Here is a 6,000-nt window from a genome sequence, read left to right on the forward strand (position 1 = left end):
TTCTCAAGTTATACCCATTCTCCAGGTCCTCTTATCCAGTCCCCGGACTTTGATTTCCGTCAACGCACTAACTCAACCTTACATCTCCAGGCTTTCCTAGGAGTTCTAGACTCACTTATCAAACTGTCTTCTTTCAAAATCTCCATGTTAACCTCCAATAGATACCTGGTGCCTCAAACAGGAATCCTTCACCTGCATCACTCCTTCCCCAGGGTTCCCTTACCTCAATTGTTGGATTATAACTCTTATAATTGATAGAGTTTATGGCAGCTCTTGGCTACCTCTTTGATCTGTTCGCTGCTCTTCCTCTTGACTCTTTATACTAGTATTGCTCTCCTTCCTGTTTTTGGACATGCCCGGCACACTCCCACTGCAGGGCCTTTGCACTTTCAGCTCCCACTCCCTGGATTGTGTTTCCACCAGGTAGTCATGAGGCTTACTTCCTTACTTTCCTTCAGGTCTCTGCCCAAATGTTATTTCTTTAGAAAGCTTTTTTTTTTTTTTAATATTTTATTTATTCATGAGAAACACAGAGAGACAGAGAGGCAGAGACACAGGCAGAAGGAGAGGCAGGCTCCATGCAGGGAGCCCGATGTGGGACTCGATCCCGAGACTCCAGGATCATGCCCTGGGCTGAAGGCACCGCTGAGCCACCTGGGGATCCCCAAAAGCTTTTCTTGTTAACTCTAAAAATAAAAGCTTTTGAACATAGTTCTCTATTCTATTTCTGTTTTATTTTTCTTTGAAAAATTTATCACTGCCTGAGACTGTTATCTATTTCCTTTTTGACTGCTTTTTTTTTCTTTTTTTTTGAGTTTTTATTTAAATTCTGGCTAGCTAACATACAGTGTAATATTAGTTTCAGGCCTTTCTTACTAAAAGAAAGCTCTCAGAGGGCGGGGATTTTGTCTGTATTGTTCCCACCCTCATTATTAGCATTTAGAATAGTGTCTAGTCAGGAGCTCAGTGAGTGTCTGTTGATTGCTGATCAAATGAGTGAAAGAGCTGTTTATGAAATTAGATTCTCCTGAGATAAGAATGAATCATTTTGTGTCAGAATGATCTGATGTAGTTTCTTGAATTTCAGAAGACTTTTTAACTATGATTATGTGAAAACCATTATTCTTAGGCTTGCGCTAGAGTTGTATTTGATATGCCTCATAAACAAATTTCCAAGCAATGTGGCAAATTGTTCTTTATCTTATTCCAATAATTACCCTGGTATTTAAACTGAAACAGGGTACATTAATCTCCTTTGTTTTCTCAGCATTTGACTTTGTTATATGGCCAACAGTTCTCCACTCCCTCTGTTTTCCCACTGCCCCTTTAACCCAACAATGATGCATAGAACACAAAGGAGAAAGTGGGAGCAATCAGACTCTAGTGACACATTCTGTGTTCTGCATCAATGGATAGGTTTTAAAGGGAACAGAAGATGAGTTGTATTTTTCCCAAACTGCCTAATTTATAGAGCTAATCTGAGAAAAACGAGTTGGCACACAATTGTAAGGTTAGCTGACAAAGCAGATGGTTGGAGTGGTTTCTACATCTTCTACATTAAGATGTCATTTTAAGAATTAGTGCTGTACATTGGGGCACCGGGGTGGCTCAGCGGTTGAGCACCTGCCTTCGGCCCAGGGAGTGACCCTGGGGTCCCGGGATCGAGTCCTGCATCGGGCTCCCTGCAGGGAGCCTGCTTCTTCCTCTGCCTGTGTCTCTGCCTCTCACTGTGTGTCTCTTGTGAATAAATAAATAAATCTTAAAAAAAAAAAATTAGTGCTATATATAATAAAATTCCGAGTTTGGAGGCTTGTCTTTTTCATGAAAACCTGAAACCGGAGCCATTTATTTTGGCCGTTGTCAACATAAATCCCCTGGCTCACAGTATGTTAGTGATCAGAAATGGCCCTTTGAGTGAGTGCTTGTGCATCGAGAGCCTTTGAGAAATGTATCAGTTCTGCGTTGTCTTTGATAAACAGGTGAGGTGACAAGGAGAACTAAAAGCATGAAAATGAGTAAAGCTTAGAAAACAGTAAAAATATTTACCACCGTAAGACCTCTTATTATGCAGTGCTTCCATTTCTACAGTTTGTATTTTTAGATGTGTAAGGGTACAGTTTTATTTCCAAATTAAATAACACACGATGAGTAATGCAACATAGAATTGATTTCATCCATCAGCTTAACTGGGAAGTATTAGCGATGCCACGTTGATAAATAGCGTCTAATCAAAGGAAAAGCACCCAATTGCTGATTTCAATGGCTCAGATGATAATAAATCCTCAATCCAGGCTAGAAATCTGTGATGTTCCTAAGCAACGGCAGTCCTCCAGTGACTTCATTACGATCATGTTAATGTGTGTTTTTTCTCAAGGGTCGTTTGAGAAGCAAACTATAACCATTATGAATACCGGGACTACGGGGAAAATCCCAAATACCGTATTATTTTGATATTATAAATAGTTCTATGCATAACAACAGAGTATATGAGGTTTACAATGATATTTAGGGCTCGGGGGCTCTTTCGGTGGAGTGATTCATGAGCTCTCTAACCTCAGGCTGGGGACGTATTTGTAATCTACTTCACTTTTTATAATTCATTTTGGGCTGGAAAGACTCTCAGGTTACACTTTCAAGGTTTCACAGGTGTAATAGCTTGTGATGTGTTTGTGATTCTGGTGATGAGTTTAAATATTAAAACTGCAGCTCTCCTGATGTTCACTCGGGATAAGCCACTGACGACTAAAGAGGGAGGGTGGCTGTCTGCTTATGAAGACGCTCTCTATAATTTAGGAGTTGAGATCCACGTAAAGAACATTCCACCTTCAACATCTTAATGGTTATCTGAAGCTCCTTATTTTCTAGTGATGAGACCCACAGTTAAATATAATTTAAACACTGACAGGTAGTGAGAGACGTTAGAAACATCAAAACTTCCGTATCCAGTATGCAAACCTTGGCCGCGTGTGCCCTTATCTCAGTGACTCTGGCATTCAAAATATATTGGGCTCAACAAAGGAAATCTCCTCCCAGCTTTTTCTTCATGATAAAAACCCTCATCATATGGGATCGGCCCTCTCACTGACTTTTTAAGTGTATAGTACACCGTTGTGACTATAAGCATAGTGTTGTTTAAGGATCTCTAGAATGTGTTGTTTAAGGATCTCTAGAATGTTTTCATCTTTTTTTTTTTTTTTAAAGATTTTATTTATTTGAGAGAGAGAGAAAGAGAGACAGACTCACTGCTGAACAGGGAGCCAGACACGGGGCTCCATTCCAGGACCTGGGGCACGACTGGAGCAGAAGGCAGACACTTAACCGACCGAGCCCCCCACGTGCCCCTGTTTTCATCTTTCAAATCTCAGTGTATTAGTCAGGATTCCTCAGAGCAACAGATAAGAGGTATCCACGTCTTTAAATTACGTATATCATGAAGAGATGTATTATAAGGAATTGCCTCAGGTGAGCACGGAGGCCGGGAGGTCTCAGGATCTGCAACTGGAGACCCCAGGAGAGCAGATTTAGTCCCAGTCTGAGTCCAAAGGCTTCAGTGAGGAGTGTTTTCTTCTTATGGGTTTTGGGTAACCACGGGGCAGGAAATATATAAGTACGCCAAGGTTAAGTAATATTTGTCAACAGTTCCTGGAAAACATTTTTCCAGTCTGTATGTTTGCTGTTATTTATACTTAACATAAGTATAGCAATACCAGGTATGTATTAGTTCCCACACAGTATGGTTAATTTCTAGGTGATCATAATGAGAAGATATTTTTAAAAATGCAATAACAGATGGGTAGGGAGAATATGGAATCAAGTTTGTCACAGTGTATTTCTCTAATCCTCCAATTCTATTTCTTTCTATTTTCTCTTACCCACCATGAAGGGTACTTGCCAACCTTTGACATATTTAGTTTATATGACCTAAAGTTGCTCAGGGGAGAAATTTATTTCGAGTGCCTGACTGTGGGAGGTCAGAGTCCGCTACTGTACGTCAGACGTGTCCTATGAACTGTCCTAGAGCTTCAAGCCTTCAAAGAATCTGTGTCTTTACTTAAACATATTAACCAGCATGGATAATCATCAAACAGCAGGAGAAAGAGTCCACTTTTTAAATGTAAAATGACAAATTAATTAGGTGACATAAGAAAAAGAAAAGAAAGAGAAAACAACCTCCAGAATCAGGAAGCAGTACTAGCAGTTTTCTTTATGATTCTGGAAGTCTTAATCTGCAGTACGGCTGTCAATATATTTTTATCTGTTAATTTGTTGAAGATAATTTTATCGTTCAAAGTGAAGGAAAACAAAGAAAGAGCTTAGAGACGTGGACAGAAATCTGAAAAAAAAAAAAAAAAGATCAGAGTAAAAGTTCCAGAGAATGATCAGTAATTGAAATATTTAACACTTTACTACACTAATTTGCATATATGCATATGTATGTGTATATATTTGGGGTGAATGTAACTCTCTACATTTGCAAGAATGTAGAGAGTTTACTTTTCTCTGTTATTACGTTTATACGAGGTGGAAAATGAAAAACGCATTTTAACTGTTAATCAATTTGTTTATTGATGCAATAGCAATTAGGATCTGATCCTCTAAGTGTGGTTTGTGGGTCAGCAGTGACCGTCATCTGGGAATTTGGAAGCAAAATACAATCTGAAGCCTCACCCAAGGTTTACTGAATAGAGCCTCCATCTCATGATTTGTATGCACATTCAAGTTTCCTAAGTGCCCTTTCAGGACACTTGATTTGGGAATGGCGAGGAAGATGGCGAGGGGACACTTTCAGCAGGTACTGTGGCAGTCCAGGTGAATGATACCCAAGGCACAGGTAACATGGAGGTTAAGTGTGAAAACAAACTGAGGACAGTTACAAATTTCTCCACCATCTGGGGAAATTTGATAAATAATTCTTGAGTAGAGTTCATTCTCAAGTGTTCTTTTGCAATGGATCTGAAGTGAAGCCTAGATATGAGTGTTGTTATTATTATTTTTAAATTTTATTTACCCATGAGAGACAGAGAGAGAGAGAGAGAGAGAGAGAGAGAGGCAGAGACACAGGCAGAGCGAGAAGCAGGCTCCCTGTGGGGAGCCCAACGCGGGACTCAATCCCAGGATCTTGGGGTCATGACCTGAGCCCAAGGCAGATGCTCAACCACTGAGCCCCCCGGGTGCCCCAGGTATGAGTATTATTTAAAAGCGGCCTTCCAATTATGGAAAGAGCCCAAATGTCCATCGACTGATAAATGGAGAAAAAAGATGTGGGATATATACACAGTGGGATATTTCTCAGCCATCAAAAAGTGAAATCTTGCCATTTGCAGTGGCGTAGATGGGCCTAGAGGGTATTATGCTGAGTGAAATCAGAGAAAGACAAATACCATATGATTTCACTCGTATGTGGAATTCAAGAAAAACAGATGAACAGAGGGGAAAGAAAAAAAGGAGAGGGATGCAGAGTATAAGAGACTCACTCTTACCTAGAGAGAACAAACCGAGGGCTGCCAGAGAGGAGGTGGGGGGAGGGGCTAGGTGGGTGACGGGCATTAAGGGGGGCACCTGTGATGAGCACTGGGTGTTGTATGTTAAGTGATGAATCACTGAATTCTATCCCTGAAACCGATATTGCACGAACCAGGATGTAAATAAAAACTTAAAAAAAAAAGCTCCCCTGACAGTTCTAAACATGCAGCTAATGTCGAGAAGCGCTGCTCTATGGGTTGGAAGCTTTGAATTAAGCTATATGTCTCCTCTTTATCAAGCAGAATAAAGGTAACTGAGGAGGAGACATGATAGTAACACAAAAGTGAATTAGTTTCTTAATCATGCAAAAAATAATCACTATTTATTTTTAAAGTTTTTTTTTTTTTTTAAATTTATTTCTGAGAGAGAGAGAGAGGCAGAGACACAGGAAGAGGGAGAAGCAGGCTCCATACAGGGAGCCCGACGCAGGACTCGATCCTGGGTCTCCAGGATCACGCCCTGGGCTGAAGGCGGCGC

The 6,000-nt window shown here is 40.5% G+C and overlaps 1 protein-coding gene across 7 annotated transcripts in view; it reads left to right on the forward strand.

Annotated features, from left to right (window-relative positions):
* LOC144304964 (uncharacterized) overlaps window positions 1-4,365 on the forward strand; it is a 50,321-nt gene extending 45,956 nt beyond the window's left edge. For 6 of the 7 annotated variants that reach the window (XM_077883645.1, XM_077883643.1, XM_077883652.1 and 3 more), the window contains one exon: window positions 3,202-4,365. The gene's annotated coding sequence lies outside the window, so the exon portion shown is untranslated. The remainder of the gene's footprint in view (window positions 1-3,201) is intronic. The other variant, XM_077883644.1, reaches the window with a different exon arrangement.
* The last annotated feature ends 1,635 nt before the right edge of the window (window positions 4,366-6,000 follow it).

This window comes from Canis aureus, chromosome 34 (genome assembly GCF_053574225.1).
Source record: "Canis aureus isolate CA01 chromosome 34, VMU_Caureus_v.1.0, whole genome shotgun sequence".
Lineage (NCBI taxonomy): Eukaryota > Metazoa > Chordata > Mammalia > Carnivora > Canidae > Canis > Canis aureus.